The following is a 24074-nucleotide window of genomic DNA, read 5'->3' on the forward strand; positions in this document are numbered from 1 at the left end:
CCTGAACATAATTGGATTGACATTCAGGATATGATCAATTTCAATGGTCCTGGCAAAAGGACTGGCATGGGTGATTTGGCAGCCGCCATCATTGACCCATCTTACAAAGACATGAAGACCAAGTTCCCTACTAGCAGCCACGATCAATGGGAGTGCATGCCATTGCCTCAAGTAAACTTGAGGTATGCTGCGATCGATGGGTATGTTAGTTTTGAGTTGTACAGGCGACTCGAAAAAATCAATGATGGGCAGCGTCAAGCACAACCAATTCCAAGGGAAGTGGTTTTCCCGAATTGCAAGGAAGCGGCTAGGTTGGCCGCTCTTCCCCCTGCCTGGCGCGACGAGAAGAAGCAGTTTGTCGGGACAACCTACTGGGAATTTGTATCTTATTGCTTTAGGTACAACATACCATTTGATCCGAAGAATATGCCACCATGGATAAAGGACCCGTGCGAGCCTACTTCGGGGTCTCCGTGGGATGGCGGTTCACATGGTGAGCAAGCTAGGGCAACGGCTGGATGTGGTGAGCTACCAAGGGCAGGGCCTGTATCTGGTTGGGAAGCTCCAACAAGGATTCCCGACACACGAAGTGCGAACGAGTGCAGAACTTGGACTGCCAACCCATGGGAGGCAGGTACAAGCGGCACCGGCAAGCATATCAAGAGGGATGACGATAATTGGTGAACTAGGCTCGCGTTATATGTTTCCAAGATTGTACATAAGTTTAGAATTATGAACTAGTAGTATTGTTTAGGTGATGTAATTAATTTTGCAACAATGTGTATGAGGTTTCAGAACCACGCTTCCTTTATTTAAACATGTTTAAACCATGAAAATGAAAAGGTAAGCCTGCATCCTTCTTAGTCACTCCAAAATGAAGCTTTTGGGCAGGTATTTGAAATTTCCATGTTTGAAACCCAAAACGACTTCTCTTCGTGATTGACTTCATAAGACAAAGTTTAGGCTTAGGGGTAGATACATGATTTTTCTGGTTTGAATATGTCTAGACCTTGTTTATCAACTTGAGTGCTTACTATATGACATAAGAAGGCTATGTGCTTTGGTTTTCCATTTTTTTCATTTTTTTGAAATTTTATGCCCATTTGAATCTTGGTCAAATCCTAGGTACGTTTGACCAAGATTTGAACAAGTTTAAAATATGAAAATAAAATGTAAGCCCGGTCTGGATCCTTCTTAGTCACTCTGAAATGAAGCTTTTGGGAGGTTTTTGAAATTTCCATGTTTGAAACCCAAAACCACTTCTCTTCATGCTCGACTTCGTAAGATAGAGTTTAGGGTTAGGGGTAGATACATGATTTTTCTGGTTTGAATATGTCTAGACCTTGTTTATCAACTTGAGTGCTTATTATATGAGATAAGAAGGCTATGTGCTTTGGTTTTTCATTTTTTTATGCCCATTTGAATCTTGGTCAAATCCTAGGTTTGACCAAGATTTGAACAAGTTTAAAACATGAAAATAAAAGGTAAGCTCGACCTGGATCCTTCTTAGTCACTCTAAAATGAAGCTTTTGGGGGGTTCTTGAAATTTCCATGTTTGAAACCCAAAACCACGTCTCTTCATTCTTGACTTCATAAAACATAGTTTAGGGTTAGGGTAGATACATGGTTTTTCTGGTTTGAATATGTCTAGACCTTGTTTATCAACTTGAATGCTTAATATATGACATAAGAATACTATGTGCTTTGGTTTTCATTTTTTGATTTTTTCTGAATTTTTATGCCCATTTGCTCTTGGTCAAATCATAGGTTTAACCAAGATTTAAACAAGTTTAAAACATGAAAATGAAAAGGTAAGCATGCATCCTTCTTAGTCACTCCAAAATGAGGCTTTTGGGAAGGTTTTTGAAATTTCCATGTTTGAAACCCAAAACGACTTCTCTTCGTGCTTGACTTCATAAGACAAAGTTTAGGGTTAGGGGTAGATACAAGATTTTTCTGGTTTGAATATGTCTAGACCTTGTTTACCAACTTGAGTGCTTACTATATGACATAAGAAGGCTATGTGCTTTGGTTTTTCAATTTTTTTGAATTTTTGTGCCCATTTGAATCTTGGTCAAATCCTAGGTACGGTTTGATCAAGATTTGAACATGTTTAAAACATGAAAATAAAAGGTAAGCATGGATCCTTCTTAGTCACTCTAAAATGAAGCTTTTAGGAGGTTTTTGAAATTTCCATGTTTGAAACCCAAAACCACTTCTCTTCATGCTCGACTACATAAGACAGAGTTTAGGGTTAGGGGTAGATATATGATTTTTCTTATTTGAATATATCTAGACCTTGTTTATCAACTTTAATGCTTACTATATGACATAAGAAAACTATGTGCTTTGGTTTTTAATTTTTTTTAATTTTGATGCACATTTGAATCTTTGTCAAATCCTAGGTTTGACCAAGATTTAAACAAGTATAAAACATAAAAATGAAAAGGGGAAGCATGTATCCTTCTTATAGTCACTCTAAAATGAAATTTTTGGGATGTTCTTGAAATTTTCATGTTTGAAACCCAAAACCACTTCTCTTCATGCTTGACTTCATAAGATAGAGTTTAGGGGCTAGGGGGTAGATACATGCTTTGCCTAGGTTTGAATATGTCCAAACCTTGTTTATCAACTTGAATGCTTACTATATGACATAAGAAGACTATATGCTTTCGTTTTCCATTTTTCTGATTTTTTTTTAAATTTTATTCCCATTTGAATCTTTTGGTCAAATCATAGGTGTAATTTGAGACACAGATTTAAACAAGTTTAAAATATGAAAATGAAAAGGTGGTAAGCATGGATCCTTCTTATATTATTAGTCACTCTAAAATGAATCTTTTGGGAAGGTTTTTGAAATTTCCATGTTTGAAACCCAAAACCACGTCTCTTCATTCTTGACTTCATAAGACATAGTTTAGGGTTAGGGTAGATACATGATTTTTCTGGTTTGAATATGTCTAGACCTTGTTTATCAACTTGAATGCTTAATATATGACATAAGAATACTATGTGCTTTGGTTTTCATTTTTTGATTTTTTATGAATTTTTATGCCCATTTGCTCTTGGTCAAATCATAGGCTTAACCAATATTTAAACAAGTTTAAAACATGAAAATGAAAAGTAAGCCTGCATCCTTCTTAGTCACTCCAAAATGAGGCTTTTGGGAAGGGTTTTTGAAATTTCCATGTTTGAAACCCAAAACGACTTCTCTTCGTGCTTGACTTCATAAGACAAAGTTTAGGGTTAGGGGTAGATACAAGATTTTTCTGGTTTGAATATGTCTAGACCTTGTTTACCAACTTGAGTGCTTACTATATGACATAAGAAGGCTATGTGCTTTGGTTTTTCAATTTTTTTGAATTTTTGTGCCCATTTGAATCTTGGTCAAATCCTAGGTACGGTTTGATCAAGATTTGAACATGTTTAAAACATGAAAATAAAAGGTAAGCATGGATCCTTCTTAGTCACTCTAAAATGAAGCTTTTAGGAGGTTCTTTAAATTTCCAAGTTTGAAACCCAAAACCACTTCACTTCATGCTTGACTACATAAGACAGGGTTTAGGGTTAGGGGTAGATACATGATTTTTCTTGTTTGATTATATCTAGACCTTGTTTATCAACTTTAATGCTTACTATATGACATAAGAAAACTATGTGCTTTGGTTTTTAATTTTTTAATTTTTTTAATTTTGATGCACATTTGAATCTTTGTCAAATCCTAGGTTTGACCAAGATTTAAACAAGTATAAAACATGAAAATGAAAAGGGGAAGCATGTATCCTTCTTATAGTCACTCTAAAATGAAGTTTTTGGGATGTTCTTGAAATTTTCATGTTTGAAACCCAAAACCACTTCTCTTCATGCTTGACTTCATAAGATATAGTTTAGGGGCTAGGGGGTAGATACATGATTTGCCTAGGTTTGAATATGTGCAAACCTTGTTTATCAACTTGAATGCTTACTATATGACATAATAAAACTTTGTGCTTTAATTTGGTTTTAAATTTTTCTATTTTTTTTTGAATTTTGATGCACATTTTGAATCTTGGTCAAATCCTAGGTTTGACCAAGATTTAAACAAGTATAAAACATGAAAATGAAAAGGTAAGCATGCATCGATCCTTCTTAGTCACTCCAAAGTGAAGCTTTTGGGAAGTTTTTGAAATTTCCATGTTTGAAACCCAAAACGACTTCTCTTCGTGCTTGATCGACACTTCAGAAGACAAAGTTTAGGGTTAGGGATAGATATATGATCGATTTCTCTGGTTTGAATATGTCTAGACCATGTTTGTCAACTTGAGTGCTTACTACATGACATAAGAAGGCTATATATGTGCTTTGGTTTTTTTTTTGAATTTTTATGCCCATTTGAATCTTGGTCAAATCCTAAGTTTGACCAAGATTTGAACAAGTTTAAAACATGAAAATGAAAATGAAAAGGGTAAGCCTGGATCCTTCTTAGTCACTCTAAAATGAAGCTTTTGGGAAGTTTTTGAAATTTCCATGTTTGAAACCCAAAACGACTTCTCTTCGTGCTTGATCGACACTTCAGAAGTCAAAGTTTAGGGTTAGGGGTAGATATATGATCGATTTCTCTGGTTTGAATATGTCTAGACCATGTTTATCAACTTGAGTGCTTACTATATGACATAAGAAGGCTATATATGTGCTTTGGTTTTTCATATTTTTTTGAATTTTTATGCCCATTTGAATCTTGGTCAAATCCTAAGTTTGACCAAGATTTGAACAAGTTTAAAACATGAAAATGAAATGGGTAAGCCTGGATCCTTCTTAGTCACTCTAAAATGAAGCTTTTGGGAGGTTTTTGAAATTTCCATGTTTGAAACCCAAATTAAACCACTTCTCTTCATGCTTGACTTTACAAGACATAGTTTATGGTTAGGGGGTAGATACATGATTCGTCTGTTTTAAATATTTCTAGACCTTGTTTATCAACTCGAATGTCTTACTATATGACATAAGAAGACCATGCGCTTTTTTTTTGAAATCTTATGCCCATTTGAATCTCTTGGTCAAATCCTAGCTAGGTTTGACCAAGATTTAAACAAGTTTAACACATGAAAATGAAAAGGTAAGCTTGTATCCTTCTTATTCACTCTAAAATGAAGCTTTTGGGAGGTTTTTGAAATTTCCATGTTTGAAACACAAAACCACTTCTCTTCATGCTTGACTTCATAAGACAGAGTTTAGGGTTAGGGGGTAGATACATGATTTGTCTTGTTTGAATATGTTTAGACCTTGTTTATCAACTTGAATGCTTACTATATATATGTGACATGAGAATACTATGCGCTTTGGTTTTCATTTTTCTGATTTTTTTTTTAAATTTTATGCCCATTTGAATCTTTTGGTCAAATCATAGGTGTAATTTGACACAGATTTAAACAAGTTTAAAATATGAAAATGAAAAGGTGGTAAGCATGGATCCTTCTTATATTATTAGTCACTCTAAAATGAAGCTTTTGGGAGGTTTTTGAAATTTCCATGTTTGAAACCCAAAACCACTTCTCTTCATGCTGTTGACTTCATAAGATAGAGTTTAGGGGTTAGTGGTGTAGATACATGATTTGTCTTCTATTTGAATATGTGTCTAGACCTTGTTTATCAACTTGAATGCTTACTATATGACATAATAAAACTTTGTGCTTTAATTTGGTTTTAAATTTTTCTAATTTTTTTTGAATTTTGATGCACATTTTGAATCTTGGTCAAATCCTAGGTTTGACCAAGATTTAAACAAGTATAAAACATGAAAATGAAAAGGTAAGCATGCATCGATCCTTCTTAGTCACTCCAAAGTGAAGCTTTTGGGAAGTTTTTGAAATTTCCATGTTTGAAACCCAAAACGACTTCTCTTCGTGCTTGATCGACACTTCAGAAGACTGATACGTCTCCGACGTATCGATAATTTCTTATGTTCCATGCCACATTATTGATGATATCTACATGTTTTATGCATACTTTACATCATATTTATGCATTTTCTGGAACTAACCTATTAACGAGATGCCGAAGAGCCGATTCTTTGTTTCTGCTGTTTTTGGTTTCAGAAATCCTAGTAAGGAAATATTCTCGGAATTGGACGAAATCAACGCCCAGGGGCCTATTTTCACACGAAGCTTCCAGAAGACCGGAGAGTCAACGAAGTGGGGCCACGAGGCGGCCAGGTGATAGGGCGGCGCGGCCCAAGCCTTGGCCGCGCCGACCTGTCTCCTGGGCCCCTCGTGACGCCCCTTGACCTGCCCTTCCGCCAATAAATAGCCTTCGTCGCGAAACCCCCAGTACCGAGAGCCACGATACGGAAAACCTTCCAGAGACGCCGCCGCCGCCAATCCCATCTCGGGGGATTCAGGAGATCGCCTCCGGCACCCTGCCGGAGAGGGGATTCATCTCCCGGAGGACTCTACACTGCCATGGTCGCCTCCGGAGTGATGAGTGAGTAGTTCACCCCTGGACTATGGGTCCATAGCAGTAGCTAGATGGTTGTCTTCTCCTCATTATGCTTCATTGTCGGATCTTGTGAGCTGCCGAACATGATCAAGATCATCTATCTGTAATGCTATATGTTGTGTTTGTTGGGATCCAATGAATAGAGAATACTATGTTATGTTGATTATCAATTTATATCTATGTGTTGTTTATGATCTTGCATGCTCTCCGTTATTAGTAGAGGCTCTGGCCAAGTTGATGCTAGTAACTCCAAGAGGGAGTATTTATGCTCGATAGTGGGTTCATGTCTCCGTGAATCTGGGGGAGTGAGAGAAACCTCTAAGATTATGGATGTGCTGTTGCCACTAGGGATAAAACATTGATGCTATGTCCGAGGATGTAGTTATTGATTACATTACGCACCATACTTAATGCAATTGTCTATTGTTTTCAACTTAATACTGGAAGGGGTTCGGATGATAACCTGAAGGTGGACTTTTTAGGCATAGATGCATGCTGGATAGCGGTCTATGTACTTTGTCGTAATGCCCAATTAAATCTCACAATACTCATTATATCATGTATGTGCATGGTCATGCCCTCTCTATTTGTCAATTGCCCAACTGTAATTTGTTCACCCAACATGCTATTTATCTTATGGGAGAGACACCTCTAGTGAACTGTGGACCCCGGTCCATTCTTTACATCTGAAATACAATCTACTGCAATTGTTCTACTGTTCTCTGCAAACAATCATCATCCACACTATACATCTAATCCTTTGTTACAGCAAGCCGGTGAGATTGACAACCTCACTGTTTCGTTGGGGCAAAGTACTTGGTTTGTGTTGTGCAGGTTCCACGTTGGCGCCGAATCCTGATGTTGCGCCGCACTACATCTCGCCGCCATCAACCTTCAACGTGCTTCTTGGCTCCTACTGGTTCGATTAAACCTTGGTTTCATACTGAGGGAAAACTTGCCGCTGTACGCATCACACCTTCCTCTTGGGGTTCCCAACGGACGCATGCTGTACGCGTATCAAGACTGTTTTCTAGCGCCGTTGCCGGGGAGATCAAGAGACGCTGCAAGGGGAGTCTCCACATCGCAATCTCTTTACTTTGTTTTTGTCTTGCTTTACTTTATTTACTACTTTGTTTGCTGCACTAAATCAAAATACAAAAAAATAGTTGCTAGTTTTACTTTATTTGCTATCTTGTTTGCTATATCAAAAACACAAAAAAAATTAGTTACTTGCATTTACTTTATCTAGTTTGTTTTATTTACTATTGCTAAAATGGGTACACCTGAAAATACTAAGTTGTGTGACTTCACAACCACAAATAATAATGATTTCTTATGCACACCTATTGCTCCACCTGCTACTACAGCAGAATTCTTTGAAATTAAACCTGCTTTACTAAATCTTGTTATGCGAGAGCAATTTTCTGGTGTTAGTTCTGATGATGCTGCTGCCCATCTCAATAATTTTGTTGAACTTTGTGAAATGCAAAAGTATAAAGATGTAGATGGTGACATTATAAAATTAAAATTGTTCCCTTTCTCATTAAGAGGAAGAGCTAAAGATTGGTTGCTATCTCTGCCTAAGAATAGTATTGATTCATGGACTAAATGCAAGGATGCTTTTATTGGTAGATATTATCCCCCTGCTAAAATTATATCTTTGAGGAGTAGCATAATGAATTTTAAACAATTGGATAATGAGCATGTTGCACAAGCATGGGAAAGAATGAAATCTTTGGTTAAAAATTGCCCAACCCATGGACTGACTACTTGGATGATCATCCAAACCTTTTATGCAGGACTGAATTTTTCTTCGCGGAACCTATTGGATTCATCTGCTGGAGGTACCTTTATGTCCATCACTCTTGGCGAGGCAACAAAACTTCTTGATAATATGATGATTAATTACTCTGAATGGCACACGGAAAGAGCTCCACAAGGTAAGAAGGTAAATTCTATCGAAGAAACCTCTTCCTTGAGTGATAAGATTGATGCTACTATGTCTATGCTTGTGAATGATAGGACAAATATTGATCCTAATAATGTTCTGTTAGCTTCATTAGTTGCTCAAGAAGAACATGTTGATGTAAACTACATTAAAATAATAATTTCAACAACAATGCTTACCGGAACAATTCTAGTAACAACTATAGGCCATATCCTTATAATAATGGCAACGGCTATGGTAATTCTTATGGGAATTCTTACAACAATAATAGGAACACACCCCCTGGACTTGAAGCCATGCTTAAAGAATTTATTAGTACACAAACTGCTTTTAACAAATCTGTTGAAGAAAAGCTTGGGAAAATTGATATACTTGCTTCTAAAGTCGATAGTCTTGCTGCTGATGTTGATCTTTTGAAATCGAAAGTTATGCCTCATGAAAATCATAATCATAAAATTGTTACTACAGCAAATGCCATCCAAGTTAGAATTAATGAGAATATAAGATTGATGCCGAATTGCGTGCTAGGTGGGAAAAAGAAGAAAATGAAAAAGAAGATAATATAGCTAAAGTTTGGACTATTACCACCACTAGTAATGCTAATGCTACACATGTTGCAGCACCTCCTACTAATAATGGTAAAATAATTGGTGTTGGCAATGTTTCCACTTCTAATGCAAATCGCGAAAAACTGCCTGAAACTGCTAAAACTGCTGAAACTGCTTGTGATAAAGCTGCTGAAATTTTTTCCAACATTGGGGATGATGATCCCATTGCTTTAGATTATAATGGTTTGAATTTTGATGATTGCCACATCTCTGAAGTTATAAAGTTCTTACAAAAACTTGCTAAGAGTCCTAATGCTAGTGCTATAAACTTGGCTTTCACAAAACATATTACAAATGCTCTCATAAAAGCTAGAGAAGAGAAACTAGAACGTGAAGCTTCTATTCCTAGGAAGCTCGAAGATGGTTGGGAGCCCATCATTAAGATGAAGGTCAATGACTTTGATTGTAATGCTTTATGTGATCTTGGTGCAAGTATTTCTGTTATGCCTAAGAAAATTTATAATATGCTTGACTTGCCACCATTGAAAAATTGTTATTTGGATGTTAATCTTGCTGATCATTCTACAAAGAAACCTTTGGGGAGAGTTGATAATGTTCACATTACCATTAACAATAACCTTGTCCCCGTTGATTTTGTTGTCTTGGATATTGAATGCAATGCATCTTGTCCCATTATATTGGGAAGACCTTTTCTTCGAACTGTTGGTGCTATCATTGATATGAAGGAAGGTAATATTAAATATCAGTTTCCTCTCAAGAAAGGTATGGAACACTTCCCCAGAAAGAGAATGAAGTTACCTTTTGATTCTATTATTAGAACAAATTATGATGTTGACACTTCGTCTCTTGATAATACTTGATATACACTTTCTGCGCCTAGCTGAAAGGCGTTAAAGAAAAGCGCTTATGGGAGACAACCCATATTTTTACTACAGTACCTTTATTTTTATTTTGTGTCTTGGAAGTTGTTACTACTGTAGCAACCTCTCCTTATCTTAGTTTTTTGCATTGTTGTGCCAAGTAAAGTCGTTGATAGTAAGGTTCATACTAGATTTGGAATACTGCGCAGAAACAGATTTCTTTGCTGTCACGAATCTGGGCAAAATTCTCTGTAGGTAACTCAGAAAATTATGCCAATTTACGTGAGTGATCCTCAGATATGTACGCAACTTTCATTCAATTTGAGCATTTTCATTTGAGCAAGTCTGGTGCCTCAATAAAATTCGTCTTTACGAACTGTTCTGTTTTGACAGATTCTGCCTTTTATTTCGCATTGCCTGTTTTGCTATGCTTGATGGATATTTCTATTCCATTGAATTTCAGTAGCTTTGTGCAATGTCCAGAAGTGTTAAGAATGATTATGTCACCTCTGAACATGTAAATTTTGATTGTGCACTAACTCTCTAATGAGTTGTTTTGAGTTTGGTGTGGAGGAAGTTTTCAAGGATCAAGAGAGGGAGATGATACAACATGATCAAGGAGAGTGAAAGCTCTAAGCTTGGGGATGCCCTGGTGGTTCACCCCTGCATATATCAAGAAGACTCAAGCGTCTAAGCTTGGGGATGCCCAAGGCATCCCCTTCTTCATCGACAACATTATCAGGTTCCTCCCCTGAAACTATATTTTTATTCCATCACATCTTATGTGCTTTGCTTGGAGCGTCGGTTTGTTTTTGTTTTTGTTTTGTTTGAATAAAATGGATCCTAGCATTCATTGTGTGGGAGAGAGACACGCTCCACTATTGCATATGGACAAATATGTCCTTAGGCTTTACTCATAATATTCATGGCGAAATTTCTTCTTCGTTAAATTGTTATATGGTTGGAATTGGAAAATGATACATGTAGTAAATTGCTAAAATGTCTTGGATAATGTGATACTTGGCAATTGTTGTGCTCATGATTAAGCTCTTGCATCATATACTTTGCACCTATTAATGAAGAAATACATAGAGCATGCTAAAATTTGGTTTGCATATTTGGTCTCTCTAAGGTCTAGATAATTTCTTGTATTGAGTTTGAACAACAAGGAAGACGGTGTAGAGTCTTATAATGTTTACCATATGTCTTTTATGTGAGTTTTGCTGCACCGCTTCATCCTTGTGTTTGTTTCAAATAAACCTTGCTAGCCTAAACCTTGTATCGAGAGGGAATACTTCTCATGCATCCAAAATACTTGAGCCAACCACTATGCCATTTGTGTCCACCATACCTACCTACTACATGGTATTTCTCCGCCATTCCAAAGTAAATTGCTTGAGTGCTACCTTTAAACAATTCAAAATTTATCACCTCTGATTTGTGTCAATGTTTTATAGCTCATGAGGAAGTATGTGGTGTTTATCTTTCATTCTTGTTGGGCAACTTTCACCAATGGACTAGCGGCTTCATCCGCTTATCCAATAATTTTGCAAAAAGAGCTGGCAATGGGATTCCCAGTCCCAAATTAATTAATAAAAATAGACACTCCTCCATGGTATGTGATTGTTGGACGGCACCCGAAGGATTCGGTTAGCCATGGCTTGAGAAAGCAAAGGTGGGGAGGAGTGTCATCATAATAAAACTAAAATAAAAGGCACTCCTTCATGGTATGAGATTGTTGGCAGGCACCCGAAGGATTCGGTTAGCCATGGTTTGTGAAAGAAAGGTTGGAAGGAGTGCCACACGAAAATAAAAATAAAATGGGAGCCGCTCTTTGAAGGTTTGTCTGGCAAGGGGGTTAGAGTACCCACTACCATTCGTTGACAACACAAACACCTCTCAAAATTTTACTTTTATGATCTCTATATGTTTTCAAAATCAAAGCTCTAGCACAAATATAGCAATCGATGCTTTCCTCTTTGAAGGACCTTTCTTTTACTTTTATGTTGAGTCAGTTCACCTATCTCTCTCCACCTCAAGAAGCAAACACTTGTGTGAACTGTGCATTGATTCCTACATACTTGCATATTGCACTTGTTATATTACTCTACATTGACAACTATCCATGAGATATACATGTTATAAGTTGAAAGCAACCGCTGAAACTTCATCTTCCTTTGTGTTGCTTCAATACCTCTACTTTGAATTATTGCTTTATGAGTTAACTCTTATGCAAGACTTATTGATGCTTGTCTTGAAGTACTATTCATGAAAAGTCTTTGCTTTATGATTCATTTGTTTACTCATGTCATTTACATTGTTTTGATCGCTGCATTCATTACATATGCTTACAATAGTATGATCAAGGTTATGATGGCATGTCACTCCAGAAATTATCTTTGTTATCGTTTACCTGCTCGGGACGAGCAGAAACTAAGCTTGGGGATGCTGATACGTCTCCGACCTATCGATAATTTCTTATGTTCCATGCCACATTATTGATGATATCTACATGTTTTATGCATACTTTACATCATATTTATGCATTTTCTGGAACTAACCTATTAACGAGATGCCGAAGAGCCAGTTGCTGTTTTCTGCTGTTTTTGGTTTCAGAAATCCTAGTAAGGAAATATTCTCGGAATTGGACGAAATCAACGCCCAGGGGCCTATTTTCACACGAAGCTTCCAGAAGACTGGAGAGTCAACGAAGTGGGGCCACGAGGCGGCCAGGTGATAGCGCGGCGCGGCCCAAGCCTTGGCCGCGCCGACCTGTCTCCTGGGCCCCTCGTGACGCCCCTTGACCTGCCCTTGCGCCTACAAATAGCCTTCGTCGCGAAACCCCCAGTACCGAGAGCCACGATACGGAAAACCTTCCACAGACGCCGCCGCTGCCAATCCCATCTCGGGGGATTCAGGAGATCGCCTCCGGCACCCTGCCGGAGAGGGGATTCATCTCTCGGAGGACTCTACACCGCCATGGTCGCCTCCGGAGTGATGAGTGAGTAGTTCACCCCTGGACTATGGGTCCATAGCAGTAGCTAGATGGTTGTCTTCTCCTCATTATGCCTCATTGTCGGATCTTGTGAGCTGCCGAACATGATCAAGATCATCTATCTGTAATGCTATATGTTGTGTTTGTTGGGATCCGATGAATAGAGAACACTATGTTATGTTGATTATCAATTTATATCTATGTGTTGTTTATGATCTTGCATGCTCTCCGTTATTAGTAGAGGCTCTGGCCAAGTTGATGCTAGTAACTCCAAGAGGGAGTATTTATGCTCGATAGTGGGTTCATGTCTCCGTGAATCTGGGGGAGTGAGAGAAACCTCTAAGATTATGGATGTGCTGTTGCCACTAGGGATAAAACATTGATGCTATGTCCGAGGATGTAGTTATTGATTACATTACGCACCATACTTAATGCAATTGTCTGTTGTTTTCAACTTAATACTGGAAGGGGTTCGGATGATAACCTGAAGGTGGACTTTTTAGGCATAGATGCATGCTGGATAGCGGTCTATGTACTTTTTCGTAATGCCCAATTAAATCTCACAATACTCATCATATCATGTATGTGCATGGCCATGCCCTCTCTATTTGTCAATTGCCCAACTGTAATTTGTTCACCCAACATGCTATTTATCTTATGGGAGAGACACCTCTAGTGAACTGTGGACCCCGATCCATTCTTTACATCTGAAATACAATCTACTGTAATTGTTCTACTGTTGTCTGCAAACAATCATCATCCACACTATACATCTAATCCTTTGTTACAGCAAGCCGGTGAGATTGACAACCTCACTGTTTCGTTGGGGCAAAGTACTTGGTTTGTGTTGTGCAGGTTCCACATTGGCGCTGGAATCCCTGGTGTTGCGCCGCACTACATCTCGCCGCCATCAACCTTCAACGTGCTTCTTGGCTCCTACTGGTTCGATTAAACCTTGGTTTCACACTGAGGGAAAACTTGCCGCTGTACGCATCACACCTTCCTCTTGGGTTTCCCAACGGACGCGTGCTGTACGCGTATCAAAGACAAAGTTTAGGGTTAGGGGTAGATATATGATCGAATTCTCTGGTTTGAATATGTCTAGACCATGTTTATCACCTTGAGTGCTTACTACATGACATAAGAAGACGACATGTTTTTTGTTGTTGATTTTTTTGAATTTTTATGCCCATTTGAATCTTGGTCAAATCATAGGTTTGACCACGATTTAAACATGTTTAAAACATGAAAATGAGAAAGTAAGTCTGGATCCTTCTTAGTCACTCCAAAATGTACCAATTGATATATGAGTTAACTTGGCTTCATGGAAAAAATAATGTCATGTAAATGAGTTAACTTGGCTTTCCTACCCTTGAATCCATAGGAGTAGTATAATAATCAACCGAGTTTTTAAACCAACAGGTCTGTCACTTACGTGTGGTGCCCATGCGTGAGGTCCCACACTTCAGTGAGCACAAGCCAAGTGCGGTAGGTACGCAAACTCATCAGGATGCGTACTGGAAGTCTCTGGATCCTTCAGGATTCGGTTGTCCCTCTCACAAAAAAAAATCTCTCATTCTCGGCCTCGCTCGACTCGCTCGCTCGCTCGCTCGCACCTCCTGCTCACTGACAAAACCTGCAGAACAGTCAACATCATCACCCGAAAAAGGGCAGACACCATAATTCTCTCCCTTCTTCTCTCCTTCCGAGTGATCCCTCTTCCTCCGAGTTTCACTCGACGGGCAAACACACGTGTGCTGCATAGTAATAATATAAAAGTAGAAAAATCGACCTACGAATCTATGATTAAATAGGTTAATCTAGGGTTTTGCCCACTGCTACAGATCAAGTTCAAAAATATCCAACTACTGGTTCGATTTCGGGCTACTTGTGGGGCCCCGGACTAGCAGTCCGAAACACCCATTATGCATACACATTCACGATCCCATGATCAGTGTGTCGTGAAAGCATAACCGAACTGGCATCAAATACATCACCCATTACAGTACCGAATAAAAAGATTTCAACAGGTCACATGACCAATACTTACATAAGAGCCGCAAGGGCAGGAGATCAACAGTCACACAGCGGAAATACTTCAGATGAAAGCGCTCGCATGGCCCAAGTCATGCCATAACCCTACAGGCAACTGACTGGGAAGACGTTCCTAGCTCGCATAGACGTCGTCAGCTTCTTCTTCATCTGTCGAACTCCACCAAGTCTGGCCAAGTAAATAGCCAGGACAACAATGCCAGTGAGTACTTTTGAATGTACTCGCAAACCACCTTAGAGAGAAATAAAGGATATGCAGTATGGCAGTAGCAAGGAACAGGCACTAACTAGGGCGACAAGGAGCGAGAGGTGGATCCTCTCGAGAGTATGGCATTTCCCTATCTTTGTTGAAAACTTTTTGGTAAACCATTTTGTTTGCAGACTAATAGGTAAGGGTGACCCAATTTAACTTCAGCCATCTCATATGGCCACTTCCTTTCCAACTTTCCACCGTACCACGCAGGTACCTTTCCAACAGTCCCACTGGCGTTACTTTCCCAAAACAATATTTGAGAAAACACTCTTTAAAAACCAAAACCCTTTAGTGCTAAGCAGCAGCCTTTCCAACCGTCCATAACCGCGGGCACGGCTATTCGAATAGTTTTCACTCTGCAGAGGTTGTACACTTTCCCCACAAGATCCGAATACTCATCGTGTGGGCATCATCCCTGCATAATAACATATGCCACGACAAATACCCGATCGTAGTTTTTCGCCTGCTCGCCTTAGCCTAAGACATGCCGAATGAGTTGTACCTCCCAACACCAGAGTCCGGGATGCCGTTTACCCAGGAGTTGCAAAGTCCCCGACACCCGACCCTCCGGAATGCCACTCAACCAGTTAGGCATCTTTCAATGGGAGCTCATAAGTTGTACCCCGCGTACCTGAAAAGGCAAATGGGTTGCGTCCCTTCTCATGGGAAGAACCCCGGTCGAAGCGTCCATGGTCGGACTGCCACTACACTTGCAGGACTCAAATTAAGGCGAGGCAAACTACTACGCTACGCCCCGTGCCCACTTTGGGGTAATGTGGTTGCACTGTTTTTCAGTCCGGGTGAGTACTTAGGCGCTAAAGTTTTCAAAAATATTTTCTTTTCTCCACTTGCCTCCAGCAAAACTCCCTTTCATAAACATTTTTCATTTGATAATCTCACACTTGGGCAGGGCTACCCCATTCCAAGGTTTTCGAAAAACTTCTTTTCAGAAAAAACATTTTTCGTATCCATCTTTCCAGGGCTCCCAACCTATAGTCCAATTTCTTCTTCGAAAAATGGCGACAAGGATGACAAGGTGATAAGCACCATATCACTAATAGAGAGGTGTTCAGTAGGTATCAACGAGGGCTGCACCCTAAGGGTAGATTAATAAAACTCCGTGTGGCACTAACCACCGAAATGAAAATAAAAAGACATGCACTTTATAAAACCTGTAATAATGCAAGAGTAAGATTTATAGGATCAGAGATGCATCAAGAGGTGGCTTGCCTTTGTTGGCTATTTGTCCCTGGACTTCATCTTCACGAAGCATCTGCTCTTCCTTCCTCTTCGAATTCCTCACCAAGATTCTATCCTTCTTCTCCGATAGTGTTCGCATTCTAACGTCGCAAAATAAAAGAGAAGACAATCAATCCCTAGCCATAGCATAAATCCACTCAAACAACACACAATAGCAAATCACTAAATCAGAGACACTTAACATTTCAAACAAACAACACCTAGGGCAAGGATGGTCACTTTATTTATAAAAGGGACTATTTCTATTGTCACAAGAAAAGACCTTAATAAACATCTATTTGCTTAAAAGGCTTCTACTTCACTCAAAGCATAATCTACACAAAAACTTAGTGGCTAATGACTTTTGGAAACCACCAGTAGGGTCTGGTGCCAAAATTTAGTATAAAACACTTTAAACAAAAACAACACAATTTCCCTATGGGTAAAATAAGCAACAACACCATATTAACAAACCACTCTATAAAAATGCACACCAAAATTTGGTAAAATCACAGAGAGTAAAGCTTGACTTTATAAAGCTACAGAAATCGGATTCACTAAATTTGGGTTTTTAAAACAATAGATATGATTTTTATAAAACCAGAAATGACGTAGGAACCATTTAAATGGCCTAAATCTTTCTGTGAGTCACAAAAATGCATGCAGCATACCTACAGAAAGCTAATAACATGTCAAAAACACTTGCACAAGAATCACATGCAAATTAATTTTTAATTTACCTAGACAATTTAAACAAGACAGTAACCAGAGCACACAAAAATCAAGGCCCATCAGTATCAGAGCATCACCAACCAACACCAAACATACCCCTGGATAGGTGAGACTAAATGTGAACTAACCCCACTGGTTTGGTATTTTTCTGATTTGTAAATGATTTTATAAAAATCAAATACTGAAAAGATATACTGTTTTAGTAATTAAATCCTTAGAATTAAACTATAACTCTTAAAAATATTTCCTTTGGAACAAAATTTCCCTATAGATATATCTACCAGTAGCACTTGGGTTTATTTCAAAATCGTTATTATTTTTCAAACTAAAAAATCATTTACTGGCTCTCTGGAAAGATCTTGTTTTCTAAAACAATTTAAATCTAGGAAGCTCCTGCATGTGAGGCTAGTTCCAAAATAAAGCTACTTAAATACACTTCACAACCAAATTAACCTCATTCAAAAATGTTTTATAAATCTGGCACAATAATTAAAATACACAATCAGATACAATTTAGGTTTATTTTTATCAGCACATAATCACAGCACAAAAGGACATGAATGTATTTATTTATGGTTAATAATTTGTTCCTGAGTACACAGCATTTCGAATCATCAAATTTGAGTCATTTATGAATTTATGGTATTTCGAAAACTAAACAGGAATTTACTGGCAGATTTAAGTAGAAAAAAAATAGAGAAAAGGTAAACGGGCCGGAGATTGGTTCGCGGCCCAGCTTGGCACACTGGTCAGCCCGGCAGCGGGGCAGACGTGCGGGAGGCCGAAATTTAACAAGTGGGGACGTGGCCCGCCACGTCGGCTCGCGGGGCCCGCCACCATGCAACCAGGCACGGGCCAGGCTGCATGCAGCCGTCCGCCACCAGGTCGAGGGCGCCGGTCGAGAGCGATGGCGACGGCCGCCAAACGGCAGCGCCGCAGCTACCTAGCGATGGAGAAGGAGGGAGCGCTCACCGGGGCGTCTGGCGCGACGGAGGTTGCCGCGGCGTCGACCAGGGGCCCGCGATGCGCTCGTCTCGGACGGCGTCGAGTTCCCGACGGCGTCGCGGCGAAGGGAGCTAGGCGGCCTCACGTCGACGACGTAGACGTAGGCGACGATGCGGAGGACGTGGGAGAGGATGCAGGGAAGGGTCGACGCAGAACGCCCAGGCTATCCCGGCTGCGCGGGCTCGCGACCAAAGGCGCGGCCAGGGTTGACGACGACGATGACCGACGCGCAGCGGACATAGCTCACCGGCGACGACGTCCTCACAAACATCTGGCAAACGAGAAGGGCGGAGTTAGGCGGTTAGAGAGAGATCAGCATCAACGAACGGAGAGAAAGGGGCTGAGAAAGACGGCAGCCACGGCCACGGCGCGCACGGCGACATGCACGACGGCCAAACACCGGCACGGTCTTCTTCTCTAGCGGGGAAAGTAACGAGCAGGGTCCTCCTTGCTGCAGTTCTGGGAGGTGAGGAAAAGGGAGAGGAGAGGGAGTGTGGCCTGGGACCGGTGGAGAAGGGCTCGATCGGGATCCTATTTAAAGGAGTGGAGGCCGTGGTGCACCACGACGGTGCGTGCACCATGTCCATGGCGAGGGTGGCGAGGTCCACGGCCATCCATAGGGCAAAAAGGGCGGTGGCTCTGGTGCCTGCAAGGTTCATACAGGGTCAGAGGGAAAAGGAGGTGCGGCCAGGTCGAGCTAGCGGTAGCACGCGCCCGTGGGCGTGACAGCGCTCGGCGCGGTCTGGCGGATGAAGGGCGTCGCAAGGGACATAGGCAAACGACAACGAAGTGGCCCTGGGCTGTGCCAGACAAGCCAATAGTACAAGGCGGTATTGGTGGCGAGAGGACAGGGCAAGGGAAGGCCGGTCGGCTCGGAGGGAGGATGCCGAACGTACGCCCGCCAGGTGCTCGATGCTCTGTCGGCGTCCCAGAGCGGGTCGAGTACGGCCAGTGCGAAAAGAACAAGAGTAAAGGCCTATGACAGAACAAGAGGGGGAAGCGAGGGGAGTCTTCTGGCGTGATGGCTTGACCAGGGGAGCTCCTTAAAGAATTAGGACATGCCGGCGGTGATCTTGGCCATGAGAGATGGAGGGATGGCTAGGGTTGGCTAGGGCCTGGTCAAGGATGACAGCTGGGGTGTAGGGCGTGCCAGGATGGTGTAGGTGCTGGCTGGCTGCAAGGAGAGGAGCTGCAAGCCAAGATCTCCTCACGATTTTCCCAAGTGCAAGTGCATGTGTCTTCTCTCTCCCATCTCCTTTGCTCCAAACACTAGCAAACAAGGAGGGGGTAGGGCTACAGTGCATGGTCGACCAAGAGGAGGTGCAGGTGATGGGGTGGTGGTGAATGTGAATAAAGGGAGAGAGAGATGAGGGTAAGGATTAGGGCACACACACATACACATGCATGCCAAAACATGGCATGGCCGGTTCTCAATTTACCAAAGTGGAATAAGTGATAAAGAAGGCCAAACAAGAGATGGTGTGGGTGGTGGTGCTCAGAAGTGGACCTTAAAAATTGTTTTGAAAGATCTTTGCAAAATAGGTAGAAGTGAACCTTAATGACATTGATGATCAAATGGCCATCAAGAAAATCAAGGGTAGGTAGATGGGGTGGTAGGGATGTAGATGATGATAGAAGATTTAGAGAGGTGCATGTGTTGTCAAAGAGTTTTCTTTTAAATCAAAACTCATTTGATAAATATTTGAATCACCTCAATTGACTATGGACAACTTGAAGGAGTTCAATTGAAAAGGATTTTTAAAATCGTTGAGAGAGCTAGGTAGTGCATGGTTTTCAAAATTCTCTACTTACTTTATTAGCAAAGTAGATTTCTCAAATTTTTAAAATAAGTAAGAAATGCAAGAAATGGTATAAGTACCATAATCATGCATTTTGCCAAAAAGAAAATAAAACAAGGGGAATAATTTTATAGAAATTATTTTTGGGTAAAGTGATATAAAATACCACACACATTTCCTATTTCAATTGAGAAAATAATTTGAAAATCTTTGATAAAACTAGAAGTAGTTTTGTGGTCAAAGTAGAGAATAAGTAAAGTAGGTTTTCAAAACTTTGGAAATAAAATAACTTGATTTGAGAGAATAATAATTTTGGGAAAGTAATTTCTCAAGGGTAGATGATTACTACAACATGTAGCTATCATTTACACACTTGGTTTTATAGATATTAAACTTGGATTAAAGAAGGAAAAAGAGGTAAAAAGTGGAAAAAGTGATCTTAAGCTGAATTAATGGGAAGGTATAAGATCAAGTTGGAGAGAGGGGTTGCAAGCCTTGTATAATACATGCAAGACGTGGAAGTTGTAGACGGTAATGCATAGATTAGATCCATGCCTTGAGTTTACGAAAAACAGTGGTGGGGTCTTAGGAAACAACTGCCAAAGTTAGAACATGTTAACACTGCCAAAACAGGTTATTGACTTGACCTCAAAACCATCCGGGATAGGAGGGTAGATGATTGATCTAGTCAAAGGCAAATGGTATGGTTGGGAAGTGCTCAGGACAAGGTAGGTCTAGGACCAGGTGCATTACCTTAGATGGAAAGGGGTAGCTTAATACAGAGGATTTAAAATGGAACCTGATAGCAGTTTTTAGGACTTAGCCAAATTTGTGAGGTCTTAGGGTTTTTGACTAGGGTATAAGGGAAAGATGTATAAAAGGGTAGATGATTCCCAGTTTTGAATCAAGAATGGTTGGAGCTGGATTATATCACATAGATGAATTTTAAGTAGGCACACTCATGTTGCCGTAAGTGGAAAGGTTTGATGTAGTGAAAAAGGAGAGCATATTTTCCTAAGCCACACATGTAATTCATTTGGTAAGTGACTAAGGTATTTCTATTAAAGAGGAATTACTCCTTGAAGTATCCCAAGAGAAAATCTAAACAAGCAGATCAAGAAAATTCATAACAACAAGCATATCAAGTCAATTCAGTTGCAAGCAGATCAAGGCAATTCATCTTAATTAGCTGTTAGAAAAAGTTTTTGTTCCCCCTAATTTTTGCATTCTAGACACTTAATGAGGTTGCAAAAGTGAGGGCGTTACACTACTAATATAAAATTAAATAAGTTGAACTAGTATTCCTCTAAAAAAATCATTTTGGTATGCATTGTTTTATACTTTTCATAGCTATAGTGCATCACAAATTCATGATTTCATGCTTTGCTTTGCCAATTTCGATTTTTTCTAACCACCTTCTCTTTGATTTCAAATTTAGGTCAAACTATTGGTGCCTGGTATGTGTTCTACTTGAATTGGATGCTGCGTGTGCACATGTTTTGCCATTGTTTTGGGCTTCCACACATCTTTGGGGCATCCAAGTATTTAAGTTACCTTGTGTTTTCTTGAATTGTAATTCATGTACCATTCCTCCCAATTTCTATGCCCATTTGAATTTGGTCAAATCATAAGTTTGACCAAGATTTGAACAAGTTTAAAACATGAAAATGATAAGGTAAGCCTGGATCCTTCTTAGTCACTCTAAAATGAAGCTTTTGGGAGGTTTTTGAAATTTCCATGTTTGAAACACAAAACCACTTCTCTTCATGCTTGACTTCATAAGACAGAGTTTAGGGTTAGGGGGTAGATACATGATTTGTTGTTTGAATATGTTTAGACCTTGTTTATCAACTTGAATGCTTACTATATGTGACATGAGAATACTATGTGCTTTGGTTTTCATTTTTTTGATTTTTTCTGAATTTTTATGTCCATTTGATCTTGGTCAAATCCTAGGTTTAACCAAGATTTAAACAAGTTTATAACATGAAAATAAAAAGGTAAGCCTGCATCCTTCTTAGTCACTAAAAAATGAATCTTTTGGGAAGGTTTTTGAAATTTCCATGTTTGAAACACAAAACCACGTCTCTTCATTCTTGACTTCATAAGACATAGTTTAGGGTTAGGGTAGATACATGATTTTTCTGGTTTGAATATGTCTAGACCTTGTTTATCAACTTGAATGCTTAATATATGACATAAGAATACTATGTGCTTTGGTTTTCATTTTTTGATTTTTTCTGAATTTTTATGCCCATTTGCTCTTGGTCAAATCATAGGTTTAACCAAGATTTAAACAAGTTTAAAACATGAAAATGAAAAGGTAAGCCTGCATCCTTCTTAGTCACTCCAAAATGAGGCTTTTGGGAAGGGTTTTTGAAATTTCCATGTTTGAAACCCAAAACGACTTCTCTTCGTGCTTGACTTCATAAGACAAAATTTAGGGTTAGGGGTGGATACAAGATTTTTCTGGTTTGAATATGTCTAGACCTTGTTTACCAACTTGAGTGCTTACTATATGACATAAGAAGGCTATGTGCTTTGGTTTTTCAATTTTTTTGAATTTTTGTGCCCATTTGAATCTTGGTCAAATCCTTGGTACGGTTTGATCAAGATTTGAACATGTTTAAAACATGAAAATAAAATGTAAGCATGGATCCTTCTTAGTCACTCTAAAATGAAGCTTTTAGGAGGTTCTTTAAATTTCCAAGTTTGAAACCCAAAACCACTTCTCTTCATGCTTGACTACATAAGACAGAGTTTAGGGTTAGGGGTAGATACATGATTTTTCTTGTTTGAATATATCTAGACCTTGTTTATCAACTTTAATGCTTATTATATGACATAAGAAAACTATGTGCTTTGGTTTCTAATTTTTTATTTTTTTTAATTTTGATGCACATTTGAATCTTTGTCAAATCCTAGGTTTGACCAAGATTTAAACAAGTATAAAACATGAAAATGAAAAGGGGAAGCATGTATCCTTCTTATAGTCACTCTAAAATGAAATTTTTGGGTTGTTCTTGAAATTTTCATGTTTGAAACCCAAAACCACTTCTCTTCATGCTTGACTTCATAAGATAGAGTTTAGGGGCTAGGGGGTAGATACATGCTTTGCCTAGGTTTGAATATGTGCAAACCTTGTTTATCAACTTGAATGCTTACTATATGACATAAGAAGACTATATGCTTTTGTTTTTCATTTTTCTGATTTTTTTTTAAAATTTTATGCCCATTTGAATCTTTTGGTCAAATCATAGGTGTATTTTGACACAGATTTAAACAAGTTTAAAATATGAAAATGAAAAGGTGGTAAGCATGGATCCATCTTATATTATTAGTCACTCTAAAATGAAGCTTTTGGGAGGTTTTTGAAATTTCCATGTTTGAAACCCAAAACCACTTCTCTTCATGTTGTTGACTTCATAAGATAGAGTTTAGGGGTTAGTGGTGTAGATACATGATTTGTATTTTGTTTGAATATGTGTCTAGACCTTGTTTATCAACTTTAATGCTTACTATATGACATAAGAAAACTTTGTGCTTTAATTTGGTTTTAAATTTTTCTATATTTTTTGAATTTTGATGCACATTTTGAATCTTGGTCAAATCCTAGGTTTGACCAAGATTTAAACAAGTATAAAACATGAAAATGAAAAGGTAAGCATGCATCGATCCTTCTTAGTCACTCCAAAGTGAAGCTTTTGGGAAGGGGTTTTTGAAATTTCCATGTTTGAAACCCAAAACGACTTCCCTTCGTGCTTGACTTCATAAGACAAAGTTTAGGGTTAGGGGTAGATACAAGATTTTTCTGGTTTGAATATGTCTAGACCTTGTTTACCAACTTGAGTGCTTACTATATGACATAAGAAGGCTATGTGCTTTGGTTTTTCAATTTTTTTGAATTTTTGTGCCCATTTGAATCTTGGTCAAATCCTAGGTATGGTTTGATCAAGATTTGAACATGTTTAAAACATGAAAATAAAAGGTAAGCATGGATCCTTCTTAGTCACTCTAAAATGAAGCTTTAGGAGGTTCTTTAAATTTCCAAGTTTGAAACCCAAAACCACTTCTCTTCATGCTTGACTACATAAGAGAGAGTTTAGGGTTAGGGGTAGATACATGATTTTTCTTGTTTGAATATATCT

Source organism: Lolium perenne, chromosome 7 (genome assembly GCF_019359855.2).
Source record: "Lolium perenne isolate Kyuss_39 chromosome 7, Kyuss_2.0, whole genome shotgun sequence".
Lineage (NCBI taxonomy): Eukaryota > Viridiplantae > Streptophyta > Magnoliopsida > Poales > Poaceae > Lolium > Lolium perenne.